Here is a 27,377-nt window from a genome sequence, read left to right on the forward strand (position 1 = left end):
TATTATTTTTTCCAGCTTGTGTTCTAAATATTTCTATTGTTTTTTTTTTTTCGTGTGGAAACACCGGGAAATTGTTTCAACACCTTTACACCTAACTAATTAACACTTCTTACTGTTTGCCTATTAACAAAAAAATTGTTTACTACAGTAATACCACCTGAGCCAAATTACCCCCCCCCCCCCTATCCCCACCGGAAGAGGGAAGAAAGGAAGAGGTGACAGAAGTCATGCGATGACACCTGATACCGTGTCGGATTTCGTTCTGCCTGGCCTATTGCAGCAACTCGACGTGGCATGGACACTACAAGTCGTTGGAAGTCCTTGCCCAGAAAGGTCTTCAAACCAACTGCGAACAGTTGTGGCCCGGTGACACGACGTATCCTCCTGGGAACATGAAGTGCTTGAATGCCTGCAGATGGTCTCCAAGTAGCCGAACGTAAACATTCACTGTCAGTGATCGGCTCACTTGGACCAGAGGGTCCAGTCCATTCCACATAAACGCAGCCCACACCGTAATAGGGCCAACACCAGCTTGCACAGTGCCCTGTTAACATAACAGCTTGAGTCCGTTGCGTCGTGGAGTCTGTGCGCACTCGAACCTATTATCACCTCTTACCAACTGAAATCGGGGCTCATCTTACCGGGTTACGGTTTTCCAGTCTTCTAGGGTCCAATCAATGTGGTTACGAGCCCAGGAGAGGTGCTGCAGCCGATGTCGTGCTGTAAGCAAAGGCACTCGTCTGCTGCCATAGTTCATTAACGCCACGTTTTGTCCCACTGTCCTAACGGATATGTTCTTCGTACGCCACAAATTGATTTCCGCGGTTATTTCACGCATTGTTGGTTATCTGTTAGAATTCACAAGTCTACACCAATGCCGTTCCTCTCGGTCGTTAAATGAAGGCCTTCGACCACTGCGTTGTCCGTAGTGAGAGGTAATGCTTGAAATCTGGTATTCTCGGCACACTCTTGACATTATACCGAGTGATCAAAAAGTCAGTATAAATTTGAAAACTGAATAAATCACGGAATAATGTAGATAGAGAGGTACAAATTGACAGACATGCTAGGAATGACATGGGGTTTTATTAGAACCAAAAAATACAAAAGTTCAAAAAATGTCTGACAGATGGCGCTTCATCTGATCAGAATAGCACTAATTAGCATAGCAAAGTAAGACAAAGCAAAGATGATGATCTTTACAGGAAATGCTCAATATGTCCACCATCATTCCTCAACAATAGCTGTAGTCGGGGAATAATGTTGTTAACAGCACTGTAAAGCATGTCCGGAGTTATGGTGAGGCATTGGCGTCGGCTGTTGTCTTTCAGCATCCCTAGAGATGTCGGTCGATCACGATACACTTGCGACTTCAGGTAACCCCAAAGCCAATAATCGCACGGACTGAGGTCTGGGAACCTGGGAGGCCAAGCATGACGAAAGTGGCGGCTGAGCACACGATCATCACCAAACGACGCCATCTGTCGGACATTTCGTGGACTTTTTTTTTTTTGTTCTAACAAAACCCCACGTCATTCCAAGCATGTGTGTCAATTTTTACCTCTCTATCTACATTATTCCGTGGTTTATTAAGTTTTCAAATTTATACTGACATTTTGATCATCCGATAGATTTCGGAATATTGAATTCCCTAAAGATTTCTAAAATGGAAAGTGCCATGTGTGTAGCTCCATTCCGCGTTCAAAGTCTTTCATATGAAACACCTGAGTAAAAATGACAACTCTGCCTGCGCACTGCCCTTTTATATCTTACCAGTGATTCTTCTGCCATATGGATATCTGCATATCGCTATCCCAAGACTTTGTCGCCTCAGTCAAACGTCCCGTCGACAGCGCGGTCATTAGGATGGAGCATAAGCTCGGATTACGAACGATGGGGGAAAAATCGGCCGTGTCTTTTCAGATGAACCATAGCGGCATTGGTATTGTGCGATTTAGGAAAATCACGGAAACCTTAAACCTGGATGATCGACCGGAGATTTGAGCCGTCGTCCTCCCTAACGCAAGTCCAGAAAGCTAATCACTGCGCCACTTCACAGGGCAAGTTGGGCCAGTAGTTGGGGCATTTTGGCACATATGATTTTATCATTTAAATTAGTTATGACATTGCTTATTTCACTGAAAATATATCGACTATTATATAATTTAATTTAATACAAATTAATACAGCTTTATGACAAAAACTACAATCATAAATTCTGTCGCCATTGTTATAATAAATATTTGATAGATACGTACGTCCAAAATTTTTATGTCTCTGTCTAAATGTTCGACAGGATTTTCTCAATTCAGACATTATAAAAAAATCCTTCCACCTCATTTTTAAAACAAAACAGATGTTCCCACCGGTAAAAACTTGTGCATTGCGCTAAGAAACGGTGTAACTCTCCTAAGATACAGGGCATACTCATCCTAATTTTCGTCATCTTGAAGGACCTTCTTAGGAATGTCTACTTTTTTCTCCCTCTTTGAGTACTTTTATCGTGCGATTTACCTTGACCACAGGTACTGCTTTTTAAGGAAACAGCTTGTTACACATAACACGCGTATTTCTCTTTGGAGAGCTTTCTTTTCTGTCTGTGGGGGCTCGTTGTTTGCTTTGTAACTCGTTTTTCTCTCGTATCTCTGTCACTATTGCTGAAGTACTATTACGTCTGTTTGCTGTGTTTTTTCTTGCTGGCGATTTCTCCAACGGCCTGACTTCTTCAAGCATTGGGAAGTACGACTGGTCACGTAAAGTGAAGTTTAAATAAATAGGCCTTGTTACGGACAGCTTAGGAATATCATAGTATTCTTGAGCTGTTGAAGGACTAGCTTCACCAATTAAACCACAAACAACAACATTAGGATCAGGGCTGTATCTTACGGTCGATGGCAGTAAGTCACCATTGCTGAATATGTCCCTGTTAAAGAAGGGCGGCGGCCCGGTCAGTTTGAATCCAGCCACTGTACTGCTGCGTATAATTGCTTTCGTTAGTGCAGTTTTAACGGACTAGGAGATCGTATATCGTCACGGGTCGTTTGTTTCCCGTCACCCAAGAACTGCATGCTTAGTTTTCAAATTTTTCGAAGTTTGCAGAAATCTAAGACTTTAGTGAATAAATGGGAACTATGTTTGTCAGTTAGTATCAACAAGGATGATCTTTTGAACATCGAATACGTGACAAAAACTGTTACATGTATTTCAAGAAGCTACACTATGTGATAAAAAGTATCCGGACACCTGCCTGAAAATGACTTACAAGTTTGTGGCGCCCACCATCGGTAATGCTGAAATTCAATATGGTGTTGGTCCACCCTTAACCTTGATGACAGCTCCCACTCTTGCAGGCATACGTTCTATCAGGTGCTGGAAGGTTTCTTGGGGAATGGCAACCCATTCTTCACGGAGTGCTGCACTGAGAAGAGGTATGGATGTCGGTCAGGGAGGACTGGCACGAAGTTGGCGTTCCAAAACATCCCAGAGGTGTTCTCTAGGATTCAGGTCAGGAATCTGTGCAGGCCAGTCCATTACAGAGATGTTATTGTCGTGTAACCACTCCGCAACAGGCCGTGCATTACGAACAGATTCTCGATCTTGTTGAAAGATGCACTGTTGCTCTTCAACAGGGGAAGCAAGAAGGTGCTTAAAACATCAGTGCAGGCCTGTGCTGTGATAGTGTCACTCAGAACAACAAGGGGTTCAAGCCCGTTGGCACTACACACGCTGGCAGATGACATTCGCCATATTCACACCCTGCCATCGGATAGCCACATTGTGTACCGTGATTCGTCACTCCACCCAACATTTTTCCACCGTTCAATCGCCCTCTGTTTACGTTCCTTACACCAAGCAAGGCGTCCTTTGGCATTTACCGGCGTGATGTGTGGCTTATGAGCAACAGCTCGACCATGAAATCCAAGTTTTCTCACCTACCGCCTAACTGTGGTAGTACTTGCAGTGGATCCTGATGCGGTTCGGAATTCCTGGGTCATAGTCTGGATAGATGTCTGCCTATTACACATCATGACCCTCTTCAACTGTCGGTGGTCTCTGCCAGTCAATAGACGAGGTCGGCCTGTACGCTTTTGTGCTGTACATGTCCCTTCACGTTTCTACTTCACTATCACATCGGAAACAGTGGATCTAGGGATGTTTAGGAGTGTGCAAATCTCGCGTACAGACGTATAGCACAAGTTACACCCAATCACCTGATCTCATTCGAAGTCCGTGAGATCCGCGGAGCGCCCCATTCTGCTCTCTCACGATGTCTAATGAGTACTGAGGTCGGTGATATGGAGTACCTCTCAGTAGGTGGCAGCACAGTGCACGTAATATGGAAATCGTATGTTTTGGGGGTGTCCGGATACTTTTGATCACATAGTGTAGTTCCTGTAATCCAACGTGAGAGATGGGCAACACCTTTGCTACCAACAGGACCGTCCCTGATAAAATAGAGCTTGAAGTTAACCCTAAGGAATATGAAAAATGGCGACGTGCTATTCCTAATTGGTATAACAGCTAAAGTCGTAGTGATAAGTGATCCTCTTTCAACAGATGTTACCCGCCCTGTTTGATGTAATTCCCTTAGAGTCACTTTTCTGTCAGGCCTCTGGACTGCAGTAACTTAAGTTTCATATACATTCCTGACTTCACCAGGGGTCACATCAGTTTTGTGAAAACATTATTCTGCAGTGTGCCAATTGAAATGAAGATGGCCGAGCGGTTCTAGGCGCTTCATTCCGTAACCGCGCGACTGCTACGGTCGCAGGTTCGAACCTGCCTCGGACATGGACGTGTGTGATGTCCTTAGGTTAGTTAGGTTTAAGTAGTTCTTAGTTATAGGGGACTGATGACCTCAGATGTTAAGTCCCATAGCGCTCAGAGCCATTTGAACCATTTTTGAAATGAAGAACTGGCAGCTCTGTGACTGAATGTGGCGGTGTGTTGCGCCCATAGACTATGACAAGATCCCAGTCTTGAAGAGCATATCTTATCGACCTCGAAATTTCACGCTTTTGTCATTCTCTTATAGCAGAGAAAATGGTGTTTTTTCGACTTATACATTTGGCATTAAGTATAAACACCTACAATATAGCATGGATGTATTCTTCCGAGTGTACTACGATAGCTCTGTCGTATAAAACTGAATGAATTGATTCTACTGGCAATTTCGAGGATGGTTTTAGAACATTTGTCACATTCATTTGTAGTATATTCGCCCAGGGCCACACTATACCTAAACGCTTCAAAAATATAGCTTTCCAAATGCATTTTGTTCAACTTTTGTTGTTCTAGTCCACACTAAAAACTAGAACTCATGAGAGTAACGGAAGGAACCTTTTAACACAAAGTTACGTTAAGGCTTATAAGCAATGTTGAATAAGCTTTTTTAAAAGTTTATGCCCTGTTTCTCCACTTCGAGATGTATTAATATGACATTCTGGTTGAAATCCAACATGATTTTTTAATCGTTATGGATCTTTTTTTCTGTTTCTCGTTTTTAATTTTCTATCTAAAGTTAATATCATGGGAGTAAGAATAAATTCTTTTTGTGGATTTTTCTAACTTTATTCCATAACTCTTTGCATACGCTGGAGTTAACCATATGAGAAAGTAATTTCAGATTGTTTAGTCAGAAAGTGACATGCGTACTCAGATAGTAACATAAAAGGACGTACATTGTATGCACTATTGAAATATGCTTACTGTTGAGGTAATCTACATTAAAAGTACTAAAAAGAAAACTATAAATCTTTTGAGATACAGTAAATTTTGTTTACTTCTTGTCAAATTTATTTTTTTGGGCAAAACACGTTTTCAGACTCAGCGAATCAGTTATATGAAAAATGACACATTTTGAATCTTGCGCTCTCTTGTAAAAAAATTATGCGGACGCCGATGTTGTAACGAATAAAATTTTTTCTTGTTTCAGGTAAGGCTAGCCGGCAAATGGTGAACGTAGCTACGCCCTTGACTGTGTCCTGAGGCGCAGCCTCCAGATCTCTTCAAAATCTGGTGAGCGGCTGTACAACGCTGTATGTGAATATAGCGCTAATTACCTGTGATTGAGTTTTTAAATTGCCCTCTGTTGTTTTCTTATTGATGTGACGATCTGAATGCCAACCCACTGCTCTAAACTGTTGATCTCTAACTTCGGTAACTTGTTAGTGACACTATATTCTTGTTCACGGCTGAAGTCGTCTGTATATAACACGTGGCAGTAATGCTGCAGACCAGTATTAGTTCAGGATCCTGATTCAGAGAAGTGGAACTTCTTCGCGTTAGTCCCCCACCTCCCCCCCCCCCCACCACCACCACGACGTTTCAAGTCTCATTCGGCTCTCTACATCCCAGACGGGATCCGCTAACCCATAGTCCAAGTCTCCAAGATTCGGCGCGGAGGGTTTCAGGCAAAATCGCCCGTGGCACTGCTGCCACTGTGTTCAGGAAACCTTGAAGGATAAGACCGAAGCCGAAACTGTGGATGCAGCTGGAAAGTTAGTTGTTTTCTCTTTCTGTGTGCTATTACTGTTCATCTGACACCTGGACGTTGCTAGTCCCATCGAGGAGATTTCGTTGACTGTAGTTAGTTTCAAGCTATCACAGTCGTTACTGTATCCTTAAGAAGTTCATCAACTTGATGAGCCTGATCACAATTCCTCCGGACTGCGAACTGAGAGACATGCCACATACTGCTCGTTTTAGAAGAGGTAAGTTCAGCGATTGGGGTATCTCTCAAATTGTTAACAGTACGCCACGCTGCTTTTTACCATCTACGATGAAGCACTTCCCGATAATAGTAAGGACATGTAATTATAAATATACTGAAAAACGGCAAAAGTTTCATTAAATAAATATCCCTTCCCCCATTGTTTAGCGAGGGATAAAATGTTATGTGCGCCAAATAGCTTTACCGACGTAGCGGAGCCCTAAACCATAGTTGGTTGTTACGGATAGCACATTACTGTGAAGCGAATCGTTGTGTTCCTAGTTTCATGTTTGGAAGTGTGGCTCAGATCGATACTGATTTGCATAGAGTTCGTGCCACTCGATGATTATTGCATAATTTCCGCTGATACTGGCCCAATATAAAGCGAATTTCTGTCAGTTGTATCACACGGGAGCGCTTCAATTGACGTACGGGTTCGGGTACTGTAAAGAGATGGCGTCCAACGTATATCACGGCGTCACTGATCTGGCACTCATGTGCTTGTATTCCCCTTACGTTAATTCCACGCTAGTGATCATAAAATTGTAATAGCCGTTTCCTCGTGGTACTCTGTGGATTATGATGCAGCAGGTTTGTACTTTTGACGGAGACGTTTTTATTATACACTACTGGCCATTAAAATTGTTACACCAAAAAGAAATGCAGATGAAAAACGGGTATTCATTGGGCAAATATATTATACTATAACTGACATGTGACTACATTTTCACGCAATTTGGGTCTATAGATCCTGAGAAATCAGTACCCAGAACAACCACCTCTGGCCGTAATAACAGCATTGATACGCCTGGGCATTGAGTCAAACAGAGCTTGGATGGCGTGTACAGGTACAGCTGCCCATGCAGCTTCAACACGATACCACAGTTCGTCAAGAGTAGTGACTGGCGTATTTTGACGAGCCAGTTGCTCGGCCACCATTGACCAGACGTTTTCAATTAGTGAGAGATCTGGAGAATGTGCTGGCCAGAGCAGCACTCGAACATTTTCTGTATCCAAAAAGGCCCGTACAGGACCAGCAACATGCGGTCGTGTATTATCCTGCTGAAATGCAGGGTTTCGCAGGGATCGAATGAAGTGTAGAGCCACGGGTCGTAACACATCTGAAATGTAATGTCCACTGTTCAATGTGCAGTCAATACGAACAAGAGGTGACCCATACCATCACGCCGGGTGACACGCCAGTATGGCGACGACGAATACACCGCTTCCTATGTGCGTTCACCGCGATGTCGCCAAACATGGATGCGACAAACATGATGCTGTAAACAGAACCTGGATTCATCCGAAAAAATGACGTTTTGCCATTCGTGCACCAAGGTTCGTCGTTGAGTACACCATCGCAGGCGCTCCTGTCTGTGATGCAGCGTCAAGGGTAACCGCAGCCATGGTCTGCGAGATAATCGTCCATACTGCTGCAAACGTCGTCGAACTGTTCGTGCAGATGGTTGTTGTCTTGCAAACGTCCCCATCTTTTGACTCAGGGATCGAGACGTGGCTGTACGATCCGTTACAGCCATGCGGATAAGATGCCTGTCATCTCGACTGCTAGTGATACGAGGCCGTTGGGATCCGCACGGCGTTCCGTATTACCATCCTGAACCCACCGATTCCATATTCTGCTAACAGTCATTGGATCTCGACCAACGCGAGCAGCAATGTCGCGATACGATAAACCGCAATCGCGGTAGGCTACAATCCGACTTTTATCGTAGTCGGAAACGTGGTGGTGCGCATTTCTCCTCCTTACACGAGGCATCACAACAACGTTTCACCAGGCAACGCCGGTCAACTGCTGTTTTTGTATGAGAAATCGGTTGGAAACTTTCCTCATGTCAGCACGTTGTAGGTGTCGCCACCGGCGCCAACCTTGTGTGAATGCTGTGAAAAGCTAATAATTTGCCTATCACAGCATCTTCTTCCTGTCGGTTACATTTCGCGTCTGTAGCACGTCATCTTCGTGGTGTAGCAATTTTAACGGCGAGTAGTGTATATATTACCGACCTTATGCAAAGCGAATAAACATCAAGAAACTGTGATGTGTATCTCACAACCAATACTCTGATGTGACCTGAATTCATCGTATATGGAAAAGATAAACATTATTTCGACGACGACGTGTCATTTAGGCAAGTCGGACATTTTGTGACATTTCAGCTTGCACTTGAGAGTGGCTATCAAGCTGAAATCGTAATTGTGTGAGACCAACGAATAGTAATTCGCAGTAATATGGCAGTTCTACGCTAGTGAGCTCCTTCACGAAGAAATATCCGGAAGTATTTATAATTTACTTTCAAGACAATGATGTCAATTGTTCGATTCAAAAATTTAAAATAAAAAAAACTGTGCGTGTGTGAACCAGTGTAGTTACTGACATCTACTAGTGCCCAGTGTCAATATCTGGTTTCTATGAAGCTTCTTTAATGTTTTGCATTTTGACTGATGTAACTGTTATTCTGATTTACGTACCCACTCACATTCTTCGGAGAAGGCTCGCTTATGTTGAGAACATAAGATTGAATGTGGAGTGGGTGAATTAGATGCATTATATTCATAAAATTTTACTGTTAAATAAGTTAATTTCTTACTTTTTAATCAGATTTTCGCCTATTTATTATTTTTTGGCGAACTTATGCAAAGTGTAAAGTTAGGTGTCGTTTATGAACATTACCTCTACGAATTTTTTTCCTTGAGTCCGCCTTTTCTTAAATGACGCGAGCCAGATTGATTAGCTTCGCAGGAGGGGAAGGGAAACCAGTCCAGCAAGCAGCTAAAGCAACAATGGGTCATCTTCACTGACAGGGAACGTGGGTACCTATTCAAAAGTACTTCTGGCGCGCGGGATTCTTGTGCTCCTGCAACCGGGTTCAACATTTTGACGTGTAGAATGGCGAGCTTGCATCCACCTGCAGCGTTATTTGAAGTGTTTACATTTTTGTCGCGGGCGAACGCTCCCGCGGCGACCGTCGACAGGTGCAGTAAATTCGGCGCCGTGCCCTCTTCCACCTCCGCAGCCGCCGCCCGCCAGATACGTTTTAATTAACACGGCGCACGGATGACATCCCGCGGCGATAATGCCATGATTATGGCGCCGCTGCGGGCGTTAATTAATTCTAAGTGAAACTGCCGCTCGCGCTGTCTCCCTCTCGTAACCCGGTGACCTGCCTGCCGCACCGTACACTGCTGCGCTGCGCCTCCCCTGCTTGCGCGTTAATAGGAACCCTGCCACTTCAGTTCTTTCTCGGCGCTCTGTTCTGCGGCATCCGGCCGCAGAAAAAAGATTCGCCTCTATTGTCCTGGCACGTTTGCAGTCCCTGGTGTGGGGACGGGCATACGCTATAGGGGAGAGCTGCCTAAATTGTACCACATCTACATCTACATGATTACTCTGCAATTCATAATCAAGTGCGTGGCAGAGGGTTCATCGTACCGCCTTAGAGCTAATTCTCTAGCGTTCCGCTCTCGCACAGCACTCAGGAAAAACGAACGCACAAAACTTTCCGTGCGAACTCTGGTTTCTTTCATTTTATTATGATGATTATTTCTCCCTATGTAGGTGGGCACTGACAAAATATTTTCACACTCTGAGGAGAAATTTGCTGATTGAAAAAAGCAACGGAAAATACCTTTGTTTTAATGATAACCACCCCAACTCGAGTATCATATACATGGCACTCTCTCCTCTATTTCGTGATAATCCTATGTGATACGAATCACATACTGCACACCAATACACTATAAAAGAGGGGCAAGCGTGGTGTAACCAGTTGCTTTAGTGCATCTGTTGGATTTTCTAAGTGCTCTGCCAATAAATCCCAGTCTTTGGTTGTCTTTACCTACAACATTAACTACGTGATCGTTCCAGTTTAAGTTATTCGTAATTGTAACCTCTAAATATGTAGCTGAATTTACAGCCTTTGTATTTGTGTGATTTATGGTGTAGCCGAAATTCAGCGGGTTTCATTTAGTACTGATGTGCATGACTTCGCACTTTTCATTATTCAGAATCAATTTCCACTTATCGTACGACACAAGTATCTTGACTAAATCATTTTGCAATCTGTTTTGATCATCTGGTGGCTTTACAAGACGGCAAATGACAGCATCATCTGCAAAAAATCTGAGAGGACTGCTCATATTATTTCCCAAATGGTTTTGTAGATCAGGAGCAGTAGAGGGCCCATAACACTTCCTTGGGGACTCCAGATATTATTTCTGTTTCATTCGGTGACTTTCCGTCAGTTACTACGAACTGTGGCCTTCCTGACAGGAAATCACGAATCCTGTCGCACAACTGAGACGATACTTGACAGACTGCAATTTGATTGGAAGCCACTTTTGAGGAACGGTCTCAAAGGCCTTCTGAAAATCTAAAAATATGGAATCGATTTTTCATTCCCTGTCGGTAGCACTCATTCCTTCGTGAGAACAAAGAGGTAGTTGTGTTTCAGAAGAACGAAATTTTCAGAATCCATGTTGGCCGTTTGTCAATAAATCGTTTTCTTCGAGGCAGTTCATAATGTTCGAATACAGTATGTGTTCCAGAATCCTACTGCAAATCGACGTGAGTGATATGGGTCTGTAACTGTGCGGGTTACTCCTCACGTTGGTCATGCACTCATTACAGATAGAACTCGTTGTGATAGGATTCGAGACTGGCAAGAAAATCGACGGCGTCCTTTGCAGAGGAACCGTCCAGACGTTTGTTTTAATGTTTGTGAAACCAGCGCAGCCGGCGTGACTGATATGGAGTTGGGCCGCTCTGTGGCACCTGGCCCGCAGCACTCAGCTGATGAGCAGGTGGCACGTGCGACCCTGTGCTCACAGCGGACCGGCCCCGGGCGCTGCGGGGGCGCCGCAATTAACTGCCGGCACACGCGCTGCCCGCTGGCGATTCTGCGGACAGATAGCACCGACACGTCACACCGCCAGACCCGGGGACGCGCTAGCGCAGCCCACTTTAAATCTCCACCTGGATCCAGCTCTGTAGTTTTCCCATTAACGTGAGCGAAATACCACTGTGGTCACGAGGGAATCCTTTCTCCAGTCTTGTTCAATTCGAATAGGGTTCCTCCGGTAATGTCCCTAATGACAATAGCTCTTTCTCTGTTTCCAAGTATTTATCCACCCGAAACGGTGGCAAGGACAGCAGTTCACTATCGGCACATAATCAGATAACCACGATCGTCATCCAATCATACGGAAACCATCTAAAATCTCGTATTCTGCTGCCACTGTACCGCACCTACAGTGCCGCATAAAGTACAGTTCTTTTGCGGGGTGGGGGTGGGGAATATGTAGCTTGTAACTGCTACGTATTTCATAATACACTACTGGCTATTAAAATTTCTACACCAATAAGAAATGCAGATGATAACGTGTATTCATTGGACAAATATATTATACTATAACTGACATGTGATTAAATTTTCACGCAATTTGGGTGCATAGATCCTGAGAAATCAGTACCCAGAACAACCACCTCTGGCCGTAATAACGGCCTTGATACGCCTGGGCATTGAGTCAAACAGAGCTTGGATGGCGTGTACAGGTACAGCTGCCCATCCAGCTACAACACGATACCACAGTTCATCAAGAGTAGTGACTGGCGTATTGGGACGAGCCAGTTGCTAGGCCACCATTGACCAGAAGTTTTCAGTTGGTGAGAGATCTGGACAATGTGCTGGCCAGGGCAGCAGTCGAACATTTTCTGTATCCAGAAAGGCCCGTACAGGACCTGCAACATGCGGTCGTGCATTATCCTGCTGAAATGTAGGGTTTTGTAGGGATAGAATGAAGGGTAGGGCCACGGGTCGTAACACATCTGAAACGTAACGTCCACTGTTCAAAGTGGCGTCAATGCGAACAAGAGGTGACCGAGACGTGTAACCAATGGCAGCCCATACCATCACGCCGGGTGATACGCCAGTATGGCGATGACTAATACACGCTTCCAATGTACGTTTACCGCCATGTCGCCAAACAGAACCTGGATTCATCCGAAAAAATGACGTTTTGCCATTCGTGCACCAAGGTTCGTCGTTGAGTACACCATCGCAGGCGCTCCTGTCTGTGATGCAGCGTCAAGGGTAACCGCAGCCATGGTCTCCGAGCTGATAGTCCATGCTGCTGCAAACGTCGTCGAACTGTTCGTGCATATGGTTGTTGTCTTGCAAATGTCCCCATCTGTTGACTCAGGGATCGAGACGTGGCTGCACGATCCGTTACAGCCATGCGGATAAGATGCCTGTCATCTCGACTGCTAGTGATACGAGGCCGTTGGAATCCAGCACGGCGTTCCGTATTACCCTCCTGAACCCACCGAGTCTATATTCTGTTAACAGTCATTGGATCTCGACCAACGCGAGCAGCAATGTCGCGATACGATAAACCGCAATCGCGGTAGGCTACAATCCGACTTTTATCGTAGTCGGAAACGTGGTGGTACGCATTTCTCCTCCTTACACGAGGCATCACAACAACGTTTCACCAGGCAACGCCGGTCAACTGCTGTTTTTGTATGAGAAATCGGTTGGAAACTTTCCTCATGTCAGCACGTTGTAGGTGTCGCCACCGGCGCCAACCTTGTGTGAATGCTGTGAAAAGCTAATAATTTGCCTATCACAGCAGCTTCTTCCTGTCGGTTAAATTTCGCGTCTTTAGCAAGTCATCTTCGTTGTGTAGCAATTTTGATGGCCAGTAGTGTAGCTCCTGCACTACCCAATGACTTCGTCATGCTAACTTCAGGTATTTATGGAATATTCTGTCGCCACTTGGAGGAACATAGACGTATTAAAAACATAAACACACGGTATTGAAGATCTGCAATAATATTCAACAGTTCTTTACGAACGTGGTTTCGGGTGTCTAGGTAATACTCAGATAACTTAATACTAAAAAGATAGTCCATACATTGGCGAGAGAACACAACTATACAATGATTGCTTTTCAGTGATATGTGACACTTTACCATTACACAGTGTGATAGGCACATAAATGTAGATATTTTTGTTGGAGACTGAGGACAGTGTACTAAACAACATTAAATAAGTATTTTCTTCATTTGCACGCTGTTAATCATAGCTGTTAGGAGTGGTATGTTTTTAGGTTGGTTAGTACCAACGAAGTACCTATGGCAAGAGCAAGCCGTTAATGCTTATTTTCCCCTGGGCAGCAGGTCAGGTGTTGACGTGTGGACACATGGACGCAAAATGGCTAATCTATACTGAGAGGCGTAGACCACTTAGTGCTCTTGTTACAACCATGCACAAAACATCAAGCAGTAAATTGTGTGACATGTTTGTAGGAAGACTTTTGGATGCAGACAAAAAACAGTTAACACACTGAAGTGGGTACATATTAAAGTACCAATGATTACAATATTTGCCCTTTTACCCCTGACACCCTTTATACCGATACAAAAACACAAGTATGATGAAATTCACGAAGAATGTCTGAACAAAGAAATTTTACATTACTTTGTATACGTTGATATAAGATTTGTTTCATCAGATCCTCTTTGTGAATTTCACATTGTAAATTTTGCTTTGTATAAAGCAATATAAGAGTTATTTGTTCAGAGCTTCTTCGTGAATTTCGTCATTCTTGTGTTATTGTATCGATATACGGTCATAAATGTCACATATCTTTGAGAAAACAATCTTTGTACGCTATGAACTCTCGCTAATATGTTAGTATTAAGTTATCGGATGATGGACTAGAAATCCTAAAGCCAGTTCTTAACGAACTATTAAATAAATCATATTGTGGTACATCAGTGCTGTGTATTTAAGTCTTAATCAGACATTTGCTACGTGGGCTAAACAAGGAGAAGACCGCACGCTTAGTTGTTTTACGAGCTACGAGTTTATTCAACTAATATGTATATTGTATGCTCCTCGACTACCCCAGTGATTTGCTCATAATAATTTCCTATATTTTCTATGTTAGCTAAAGGAGGAGAGCGTGTTTTGCGTTTACGTCTCGTTTCTTGCTCTTTTTTAGGGGAATTTCGCAACACTTAGGTTACAGTAATGTCATTCTGCGGATCATCCGAAGTAACTGCAGGTCGTCGCGCTTTAGCAGAAGAATAAATATTCAGCCGTGTTTAAAAATAGAAAAAAAGTTGGCCTTCCTTGCATCTCGCGCTATTCGTGCCAGTAGCCAAAGCAAAAAAATGGAGTTTTTATCGGAGAGTACTTAGGGGTCAGTCATTTGGAAGTGTAATCCGATTATCCAAGAAGACAGGTTTGCGGCACGCTAACACGTTAAGCAGCTTTATAGACGGAAGTCTGCACTCCTCCCGGCGTTTTGATAAGCGCTCCTTTGTAATATCCTCATGAATTTTTAGGTACGCAAATCTGAACTACTTAGCTTGGATAGCGTCCAAACGACTGCGCACTAAAGATGACCGTGGTGCATAAACTTGTGCATATTTAAAAACACTGCATTGTAACTTTTTCCGCCATACTGTCTCACTGCTGACTCTTGAAGTTCTTAAAGTGTCAATGTAGCTTCACAGAGCTAAATGTCATAAAAGTATATTGATTTTCGATATCGTGACAATGATTATCATCATCTAAAATAACGGAAAAGCTTGAGCTTTTATTAATGGTTTCCTGATAAACTCTGTACTAAACTTATCTCAGACTTCGTGACACATCAAAATTGTGCACCGTCCCAATACTTGGAACATTGCTTTTCCTGTCACTCCTCATACCGACTGGGTTATCGACCCATGGCTCAAGACCCGTTCATCCTGCTTCAATTCTGACATTATGTCTCTCCCACGTAGCAGTTTTTTTTAAAGTACTGGTCGTGTGTTATGTCGTCTTGGTAACTCTGCCGGAAAGAAAGAAACGCAAGCCTGGAGTTTCGAGTCAGAGGCTAGAATATGGTTTTTATCTGTCCGTAAGTTACAGAACAGTGCACACACGCCCTTGCAAAAGGAGTGACTCGTTTCTTACTTAAAAATGGTTGCTTTCTGCTTTGTACGTTATTTCTCGCTAAGCAAGTACCTCACAGCATTGAGATTTACTGCGACCCCGAATAGAAATATATCTAAATGAAACTACAAGGTGTGTGAAAAAAGTAATAAGACTGATTTATTATCTACGTCATCTTCAAAGTAGTTCCCGTCGGCAGCTATACACAGCGAAGACATTCAAAATGGTTCAAATGGCTCTGAGCACTATGGGACTTAACATCTGAGCTCATCAGTCCCCTAGACTTGGAACTACTTAAACCTAACTAACCTAAGGACATCACACACATTCATGCCCGAGGCAGGATTCGTACCTGCGACCGTAGCGGTCGCGCGGTTCCAGACTGAAGCGCCTAGAACCGCTCGACCACCAGCGGTCGGCTGCGAAGGCATTGCTGCCAGTCTTGGTAGTAGCGCTTAAATGCTTCAGCTGGTAGGGCGTTTAATACACTCCTGGAAATTGAAATAAGAACACCGTGAATTCATTGTCCCAGGAAGGGGAAACTTTATTGACACATTCCTGGGGTCAGATACATCACATGATCACACTGACAGAACCACAGGCACATAGACACAGGCAACAGAGCATGCACAATGTCGGCACTAGTACAGTGTATATCCACCTTTCGCAGCAATGCAGGCTGCTATTCTCCCATGGAGACGATCGTAGAGATGCTGGATGTAGTCCTGTGGAACGGCTTGCCATGCCATTTCCACCTGGCGCCTCAGTTGGACCAGCGTTCGTGCTGGACGTGCAGACCGCGTGAGACGACGCTTCATCCAGTCCCAAACATGCTCAATGGGGGACAGATCCGGAGATCTTGCTGGCCAGGGTAGTTGACTTACACCTTCTAGAGCACGTTGGGTGGCACGGGATACATGCGGACGTGCATTGTCCTGTTGGAACAGCAAGTTCCCTTGCCGGTCTAGGAATGGTAGAACGATGGGTTCGATGACGGTTTGGATGTACCGTGCACTATTCAGTGTCCCCTCGACGATCACCAGTGGTGTACGGCCAGTGTAGGAGATCGCTCCCCACACCATGATGCCGGGTGTTGGCCCTGTGTGCCTCGGTCGTATGCAGTCCTGATTGTGGCGCTCACCTGCACGGCGTCAAACACGCATACGACCATCATTGGCACCAAGGCAGAAGCGACTCTCATCGCTGAAGACGACACGTCTCCATTCGTCCCTCCATTCACGCCTGTCGCGACACCACTGGAGGCGGGCTGCACGATGTTGGGGCGTGAGCGGAAGACGGCCTAACGGTGTGCGGGACCGTAGCCCAGCTTCATGGAGACGGTTGCGAATGGTCCTCGCCGATACCCCAGGAGCAACAGTGTCCCTAATTTGCTGGGAAGTGGCGGTGCGGTCCCCTACGGCACTGCGTAGGATCCTACGGTCTTGGCGTGCATCCGTGCGTCGCTGCGGTCCGGTCCCAGGTCGACGGGCACGTGCACCTTCCGCCGACCACTGGCGACAACATCGATGTACTGTGGAGACCTCACGCCCCACGTGTTGGGCAATTCGGCGGTATGTCCACCCGGCCTCCCGCATGCCCACTATACGCCCTCGCTCAAAGTCCGTCAACTGCACATACGGTTCACGTCCACGCTGTCGCGGCATGCTACCAGTGTTAAAGACTGCGATGGAGCTCCGTATGCCACGGCAAACTGGCTGACACTGACGGCGGCGGTGCACAAATGCTGCGCAGCTAGCGCCATTCGACGGCCAACACCGCGGTTCCTGGTGTGTCCGCTGTGCCGTGCGTGTGATCATTGCTTGTACAGCCCTCACGCAGTGTCCGGAGCAAGTATGGTGGGTCTGACACACCGGTGTCAATGTGTTCTTTTTTCCATTTCCAGGAGTGTATATCGGTCACATTCTTTTCTATGTTCTCTAGAGTCCCAAAACGACGTCATTTTAACATTTTTTCACTATATAGAATAGAAAGAAGTCACAAGGAAACAGATCAGGTGAATAGGGGGGTTGTGGAACAACGGGAATGCCTTTTGAGATCAAAACTTCCGAGATTGAAGTGGCCGTGTGACATGGGGCGTTGTCATGATGTACCATCCACTAGTCTGCAAAGTCGGGTCTCACACAATTCCCCCTTTCCCTGAGCATTTCAAGGACATCTTTGTAAAAAAAACTTGGTTGACAGTTTGTTCTGGAGGACCAATGTTTTTTATGCAACATACCCCTCCTGTCGAAACAGCAAACCAGCATTCGAGCTTTTAACGGTCGAGGACATGTCTCAGTGTTCCACTACTTACTTTGACGCTTTGTATTAGGATGGCACTCAAGAATCCAGGATTTCACCACCTGTGATCACACGACTGAACCATTCGTGGGCACTGCCAATCTTTTCAAGAAACTCAACGCACATGTTCTTTCGATTGTCCTGATCAGGCGTGAGGTTTTTCGGCACCATTTTGGCACAAACCTTTCTCATGTACAAATCTTCGCTCAAAATTTTATGTACGGTGAAAGTGTTTAACTTTAAGGGGAGCCGGAGGTGGTCAAATCCAAAAAATTACGATTTTTTTTTTTGCTACCGAAAATTAATTGGAACATTCCTCTTTAATGTAAACTTTGAATTATTGTTCTACTCGCCCTAGTTGTGGTGTTATTACCATTTTCCCCCACTCCTGCAGAGGAAATGGGTGGCCGCTGAATGCATCTAACATCCTCTCGTGACTTCCTGGCGATCTGCTTGGGATTTTCTCGGCCTGTTACGCATACAGCGCCTTATGTTACGCATACAGCGAGTGTGCAAGGGTTGGCTACATTGTTTTCTGTGACAAATGAAGCGCTAAGAGCGCGGAACATCGTCTCTTTGCTGTTTACCGTTTCGAATTAGTTCAGTGTTGCGCCTGTTGTTGGTAGTATTATACTTCTTGTGTAAAGCGTTGTTCGGGTTACGATACCACGTTTTAGTAACAGTGTATATAAGAAGAGGAAGAACGTAGGGAAAAGAAAATCAACACTAATACCAAGTTGCGGTACTACAATTACTGAAACAGTGCGTTCTTCTGCTAAGCAACACATGGCCGGCCATAGCCCTGTGACATCTTCTAGCAAGAAGCTGACTGGTGGAAGTGACGGATTTCGTGAATATGTTAGTGACAGTGATGATATTAACGGAGTACTGAATATTGGATTATTATCTTCTGTGCTGAAAGAAAGTGTTCTGTGCAAAATGTGTTCAAGTGTAGGAGTGGGACTAGAGATAACAAAGCACTTTGGTTTAGCTTGTGAGATGAAGATAATCTGTGCATGTTGCAAGTATCAAGTGACTTTCTACAATTCACATGCCAGACTCTTTGGTGAAAATGGACGATCTAGAGTGTTTGATGTGAATGTTCGACTTGTGTATGGTCTTCGATCCATTGGAAAAGGGACTGCTGCTGGTAAACTGTTTTGTGGTATTATGAACTTGCCATCGCCTCCAAGCAAATTTGGGTACTACTGTGAACTGGTAGGATCCTCTGTTGAAGATGTGGCTTTGAAAACCATGAAGGAAGCAGTGGAGGAATCTGTAGAAATGGACGATTGTTCTAGGGATTTGGTAGTGGCATTAGATGTTTGACGCAGAATCCTAATGAGAGCGTAAACAATTTGATTTGGAAAGTGATTCCTAAAAGGGTGTTTGTAAGCATAAAAACACTGCACTTTGGCATTTATGATGCAATGTATAGATGCAATAGCAATCTACAACCAAGGGAACAGTGTGAAGTGTGAAGTTCTGAAGGCATTAGGATTTACAGCTGGGGTGAACACTGTACGAGCACTAAGAAATATTGACAGAGAAAGGATAAGAGGAGCAGAAAGAAGAGAAAGGCATATGAAGTATGATGGAACAACAGGCCAGAAAAGAAGACAGAAGAGGAAGCTTTTGGAGGATGAAGAAGAAGACCCTGATAATCCATCCTATAGTGCAGGAATGTATTGAGAAACTTTGATAGCCATTTCCCGTAAATTAGAATTTTTCGAATATAAGGAACATTTTCTCAAAATCCACTCAAGCTAGAGAGATGAAATTTTTATACAGCACTCCTAGTGGTCAAACTTACATTGAAACACGGCCATTTGGCAATATGTTCAGTATTTTCATTTCAGTTTAATTATAAAGCAATTATTTGTAAAAAAATTTGGGTCATTAATAAAAAAAATAATTGGAAGGAAACTAGAAAAGATACTCCAAAATCCCTCTGTCATAACTGCAATACTAAACCACTCTATATGTAAAAAAAAATTCAAATTTTTCTATTTGGTAGTTTATTCATAAATGTTCCTCAAACTTAGTGATTTTAACATGGGCAGCATAGGCACCTCCGGCTCCCCCTTAACAGGTCACCAATCATCCTTATTGTTAAACATCGGTCTGATCCCACCAGAGCACACATCACCAGAGCACGCACACGTTAGACGTTTCCGTCGATTTTTGAAGCTGAATGTCTCCCTGAGCGAATTTCATCTTCAATGCGTTCTCGGCCTTCCAAAAATAATTTGTGCCAGCGAAAAACTTGTGCTTTTGGTAAGAAATGTTCCCCATAGACCTGTTTCAGCTCTTCAAATGTCACACTCGTGGACTCTCTCAATTCGACACATAACTTGATGGCATAACAGTGCTCTAAATTCCACTGTTCCATTTTTGTAGCACACAGTGAAAACATAACTTCACTGACGGCGCACTAAAACAGCAGGTTATGGCTGTACAGAGATGAAACTCGGACTGAGCATCTGCGAGGGATGAACACACCAGTCTACAGAAGCAGAAGAAACGGCATTGCTAGATCTCTCTCATTGTTGTCAGAGAGTCTGATTTCTTTTCTCACACACTTTGTATGTTTTAGTGATCTCTGTAATACCTGCCTTACTTTCTTGGATGTGTATGAAAAAGCACAATATTCAGGAGGACGCAACGGACTCTGAACGTAGCATCTCGATAGCCGTGACGGACGAACGTTTTTAGGCTGTATGACACGCAGCAACTTGTCCATGTTTTCTGATCTTTTTCTGAGTAGTGGTACAACACAGGAACCCAGGGCAATGGCTTCGTATCAATGGAGTTCTATGATTTCCGAACAGTGGCCGTTTTTGTAGTTGAATCAGTTGGACAGCAGTACAATCTTCAGCAAATATGAAAACGATGTTGATCCACTGTGGATAAGGGAAAGCGGCCGGTCAAATATTTCCCAAGGAAAACCGCCAAAACAGCCGTATCTTGCGAGACGTTATTTTATTTAGACAAGCATCTCAGTAATGCTATCTTCAGGCCCCTGCATCTGCATATTAAAAACTGCTTTATTGTGCTGTATGTGCACAGGTACTTGTCTTGCAAATTGCATTTTGTAGGTTTGAAGGACTTTTATTATTACGCTTCATTATTTGCAAGGTCAACTGTGCCGTACACTATATGTATAATCGTTTTTAATAAGCAGGGGCTTCAAGATGGCATTATTGAGATGCCGAAACAATGATTTCTCGAAATATACTGCTGTTTTGGCGATTTTCCTTAGGAAAAGATGAAAGAGAATAGCGAAGGCTTTTTTGTGAAGGAAATTGTATATAAAATGCTCAGTTTTAGTGTTCGTTCAGAAATCAACGTCTTCAACAGTTCGTTCAATATCTCTCGTTACAGTGCAACATCAAACAAAGTAAATTAAGCGATATAGCTTTTTTTTTGTTTGGGAGTACTTTATACTACTGTGAGTGCTACAGTACTCCTCCGTACTGACAAATAACAGTACTGACAATTCTCGCATTCCTAATTTGCCCAAATGAAAGTCAGGTGAGGCAGTATAAGGTAATATGTGTGCTGTATAAAGAGCGAAATGCACAAAACGGGAGACAAAAGCGCGTTGTCTAGAAATTTTTTACAAATTACAGTGGTCTTAAGCCTGTGCGTATGTGTCTTCTAGACACACAGAACTGAAAACCCAAAAGTAGTAGTGAAAATAGGAACTTTATCCGAAAAATTCTACGAAACTATTACAAGAATCGAAAAATGTAATCAGGTAACCTTTGTAACCCATAGAAATAACAGTATTGCTGATTTTCAGTGATTAGCAGGAGCTGCCATCAAAACTGTATTTTGGAAGTCGCTGATTCGGAACTGCGGTACACATTTACCAATTGAACACTTGCATATATTATGAAGTCAGGTTTCTGAATTTAACATTTTTTCAGTGGATGTATATATTCTTGTATAGCTATTATGCTCAGTACAAATTTCCTTTGAACTGATTTAATGGCTCTGACGCATGACAAAAAATACTATGCACCTTAAAAAAAGAAAAGTTTTTCCGCATTTGCAAATTAAATTTGGGTTTTTAAACTCCACCTTTTGCAAAATTTAATGTATTTGTTTCTTTATCTGCCCATACATGTTTCGGCATCTATGTGTTATCTTCTGCGGGTCTCAATTTATTTATGCTGAAATGTCATTCGAAGTTCCTGGTTCTTCTTCCGTTTTTCCTCCGAAAAACTAACACAACACACACACACACACACACACACACACACACACACACACACACACACACACACACACACACACACACACACACACCAGTGTGCGATTTGCAGGGGGGGGGGGATGGGGGGGATTTCCCCCCTCTGCATCAGACCGTCAAAAAAATGGTTCAAATGGCTCTGAGCACTATGGGACTTAACATCTATGGTCATCAGTCCCATAGAACTTAGAACTACTTAAACCTAACTAACCTAAGGACATCACGCAACACCCAGCCATCACGAGGCAGAGAAAATCCCTGACCCCGCCGGGAATCGAACCCGGGAACCCGGGCGTGGGAAGCAAGAACGCTACCGCACGACCACGAGATGCGGGCATCAGACCATCACCTCCTCTGTTTTTAGTTTATGCATTCCAACCTGGGATGTTTATTTCCCACGCACTGGAGTGAAACTTTACATATAATTTAAATTTGTGGAGCCGAACACTGAAAATTTTTAATAAGTCTTACTATTAATATTATTAATATGTTTCAGTTTTCTATCATCAGTATAAGTACAGCTTTTCACAAATGTGCCTCTACTTTTTGAATTCCCCTCGTATACCTGTATGTAGATGATTTTGTAAATAAGCTTTACCTATAATGTACTTTTAAAGATATAACAAGGGATGGCTTTTCTGATAGTGCATACGCGTGAATAGTGAGTTTCGGCATTAACATCTATTTATAAATAGCTGTTTAACCATGTGGTAATGCCACGGTCCAAGCTAGTAACATATATAATTCTACTAACCCCCTAAGACATTTCCCCCCCCCCCCCCACTGGTAAAAGCACAAATCGCACCCTGACACACACACACTATGAAATAAGTTCTTACCGAGCAGATACAACAACAAAAAGTTTTACCAATCATTCCAAATCAGCACAACGCTGAAAAGGATCAAAACGATGAACAAGTGGATGACGACAATGACACAGCATCTATATATGAGCATCGCGACGTAAGTGCTTCCTGAAATCTTGATTTTATTTGAAAATCGTGTGTAAACAGGTGAGAGTAAAGAGAAAAAGGTGTGTAAATCAGCGCACATAATTACACTTGAAAAAAGAACACGCTCTAGAGATACATAACTGGACGAAAAAGTCGGTACAGGATATTCACAACCACTCAACACGATTAAGTATTTTTCAATAATAATGAAGTTCTCTACGACTACTTTGCAGATGATCTGCTGTCAAACGATAAAAGGCATAAAAAGAAACCGACCTTTAGAAATCCTCCCTCATAAGTAACGTAGTTTCATGTGAGCATCCGAAACAAAATACATGAAATGCACGTATTTAGCTCATAGGACTAAAGTAGAAAAACAACCACGAAATTTTTTATGATATTTTCACAGAAATGAATCCATAACTGCAGAATATGATACCTAGGTGTCGAAACATATCTGGTTGAATAGAAAATGAAATACGTTGTGTTTTTCGAAAGGTAGGGTTTAAAAACCCCAAGGTAAGTGTAGTGGAGAAAGCAACCATAGTCTTAGATATCCTGCCGAAAATACAAGAGATTCTTCAACCGGAATGAGCAGCTTTCCCTTTACAACGAAGAATATGTACGTCTGAACACGGATGAAACTCCCAGATAAAATAAAACAGTGCGCTGCGTTAGGGCTGAAACACAGAATTTTACCTTTCGAGACGGGAAGTTCTGGGATCGATTCTCGGTCATACACAGTTCTGATCTGCCCAGAAGTCTCATTAAAGCGTACACTCGACTGGAGAATGAAAGTTTCATCCCAGATTGCTGATCTGAAGTAGAGTTGAAGCTGAAAACTAAACTCTGTATATCAGTTGAATGGAGAAATTTCGTTCACATTATTTTGATCTATTATTGTCTCAAAATTTTCTCGTTACAATTGTGTAAACGTGATGCGATTACCTACATGTACCAGCGACCAATGCCAGTGAATGAAGTAGTTTTGTTTTTGTGTTTCATCCCTTCAGTTAAAGATCCTCATGTTTTGTAGAGAATTTTGATGGGGTTATTTCAATTAAACTTCTCAGATGACTTTGCTCCGACCCAATAGCGTTTCCCTCTTTTAAATGTTTTACTAAATATGTAATCTATCCAAATAGGAAGTTTATACGAGTGAATGAATCTGGCAAGCAAAGTGCACGAGTCTCTTCCGGGGAATCGACTGGTGGAATTGAATCACGTTTCTTTCCGTTTTACAGATATTGCGCAACGCTTCGACTATGGTGTCGGCGATGAATATTTATTGGGAGCAGTGCGCGAAATGTTTGAGCGAGTTTTAATGCGAGCTCGCGGGCCGGGCCCGGAATTAATTAGCGGCGCACATTGTCCGGAAGCGCAAGTAAACTTGGTGTTTATGGAAGCATAACACGAGGCGAGGCCGCGGAGAAGAGAGAGGCGGCGTGGTGTGTAGCCTGGCGCGGCGCTGGGAATCGATGGGTTGCGAGCACACAGGTCGTGGGGCGGGGCTGTTCCGGGAACCGGGCCGCCGCTGCAACCCGGCCCTGCCGGCGACGGCGGCGCTCGTGTAAACACTGGTCTCTGCACCAAACACAAACACTTTATCTGTCGCGCTGTCTCAAGGAGGGACGTTTAGCATAATTGACGGTATGTGTCAGGAAACCGACTTCTCTGTCCGCATAGCATAGATTCCCATACTCAGTGAATGAGTGTATGGAAGCTGGAATCCTGCTTCGCCATTCTGAGCAAGAGCCTAGTGGAGGTGGTTTGTCATTGCCTTCCTTCGACCTATTATGAACTGTCTAGTTGGTTGGTTGGTTGATTTGTGGGAGGGGGCCAAAACAGTATCGGGAAGGAAGTCGATCGTGCCCTTTGAAAGGAACGATCCCAGCATTTGCCTGAAGCGATTTAGGGAAATCACGGAAACCCTAAATCAGGATGGCCAGACACGGGTTTGAACCACTGTTTCACCGATTGCGAGTCCAGGTAGGCGCTGCAAGTGTCAATTGTGTATCTGCGTTGTGTCGATGATTGTCATGAGTGCTTGCACAGTGCGCTGTTGGGTTTGCGTTGTTACAGATGAAAGACAGGGAGAGGGCTCCGGCAGATCTTCTACCGCAGGGATGGCAAAGAATTCAGCTTGCAAGCCGTCCTTGGCACGTGTGCCATAACGTTCTGTGGGACTGCACATTTCCCCCACCGCCATGCCAGGCCCTCGGAGCGGAAAGAGGTGTAAACGGCGAGAGCGCCTATTTAAATGGCAGTGCAGTCATACTGCCTATGGCTTGGTTTCATATTTCTGAACAACACAGATCATAAACGAAACAAACTTTCGGTATTGCTTAATTATTTTTGGTACACTGAAGACAAAATATGATTTTTATCTCACACAAACTGTCGGCATACAGACCGACGGAGAAAATATCACGGATTTTCGCCGTCTGGTTCCCACATACTCGTGATTAATTTAGTTTGATAATCGAAAAAAGTCTTTCACACAGATATTCTGGTCGAAATATTGTATCACGTATGAAAACTCATTATGGAGACGTGCAAACTCCCTCAGGAAAACAATGTACACGTCCTGCGTAGTTTTAACACAAAAGGATTTATCTTTAAAAGGAGAACTACATGGCAGATCAACCAGTCACATCTGCACCTGCACAGGGGCGTTTTCAACTAAAGCAGCAAACAGTCTCGAAAACAGTTCCAACACGGATGTAAACCTGGCAATGTCCTCAAAAACGTTTAGAAAGCTATCCTAAATCTTTTAAGGCCACAATGAATTCTTTCAGACCTCGCGTTTTCTTTAACGCCTGTGAGCTTATGAAACTGGAATGTGTTTTTTGGTCAAAATTTGTCCCTTCTACAGCGTGATTTTCTTTTTAAATGCATCCGCATCAAATCAGACATCAGTTGTTTCTTACTTTGCATTGTGTTACAATGGGCAGTGTGCAGTGAAGTACACTCAAAATGTGAGGTCAGCAATCCATTCCGGATATCCTAATTTTCGTTCCTGCACTCTTTTTACTTCCGAAATTCAACAACAGAGGGCTTTAAATCAAATAATCATTCTATGCATGCCCATTAACTTAATCAATGTACTTCGCAGTGATATATAAATCTCCATACTGTTTGTTCATTTCCATCGAAAACTGTTGGACAGGCAGTGGAATAATGCGTGCGACTTCAGAAATTCATTTCGCTTTCTTCACGTGATCCATAAGTGCAAAATTAGCACAAAATGCTTGTTGATGCACAGAATGATGAACACCGTCTGTCGATCGTTGTAGCCTAGCTTTTTGCTATTTCATTCTCAGATAACTCTTTTAAGTCTTTCTGCGTAGTATTGTAATGTCGTACACGTCGATTATGCAACTGAGGAACATATACTGAGAATTCTCATCCCTCTCTCCTGTTATTAACAGTCACTTCTAAAGGTCTATAACGACAGATTGCTAGATTGACACTTTTTGTGCAAAAAGCCACTGGACCTACGAACGTCCGTCATACCACTAACAAATAGCGAATGGTAAACAGCGTTGTCACCACGATTCTGCCGAGCTGAAGGGAGTCGTGCCGGCCGAAAAATGCCGCATCTCAGTGCTAATTGAAATGTCGTACTGTACCCAGTACTTCCGGGAAGGAACGAGTAAAGCTGAGGCGGGCTGAGCCAAGGCGCGCCCACGTCACGCTGTGGCGGGCCCTACTCTACCGTCTCGCTGGAGGACAAAGCAGGACCATTAGTCTCCGTTTATGTATCAGCTGATGTGCAGGAAGCATTGAATTTAGTTCCTACAGGTCTGCCTCACAGCTGGACTTCTCCGTGATCTACTTATCGGCGTTACTGGTTGCTGCGAAGATTCGTGTTTGATTACTTGTGAATGTCTTTCATCATTCTGGCCCGAGAAAGTTCGGTTGGTGGTCCACTCAGCTACATAAGGTTAAATGAAAAGCTGATTGAAAAAATAAGCAGCGAAACTGACACGCAATTCAGGAAAACGGCGTCAAGTAGGAAGGCTTGCACCTGCTGGGAATGATATTATATTTTTCTTTATTTATGACCGTTGATGTTGGTAAGTGCAGCTTTCTGCTTTATCTCTGACTGCTTAGACAATTTTCGGACGTTTCATGCAATGTATCTTCATTCACGCTTGGCGACTAGCGACTCACTTTTGCTTCAATGA

This window comes from Schistocerca nitens, chromosome 5 (assembly GCF_023898315.1).
Source record: "Schistocerca nitens isolate TAMUIC-IGC-003100 chromosome 5, iqSchNite1.1, whole genome shotgun sequence".
Classification (NCBI taxonomy): domain Eukaryota; kingdom Metazoa; phylum Arthropoda; class Insecta; order Orthoptera; family Acrididae; genus Schistocerca; species Schistocerca nitens.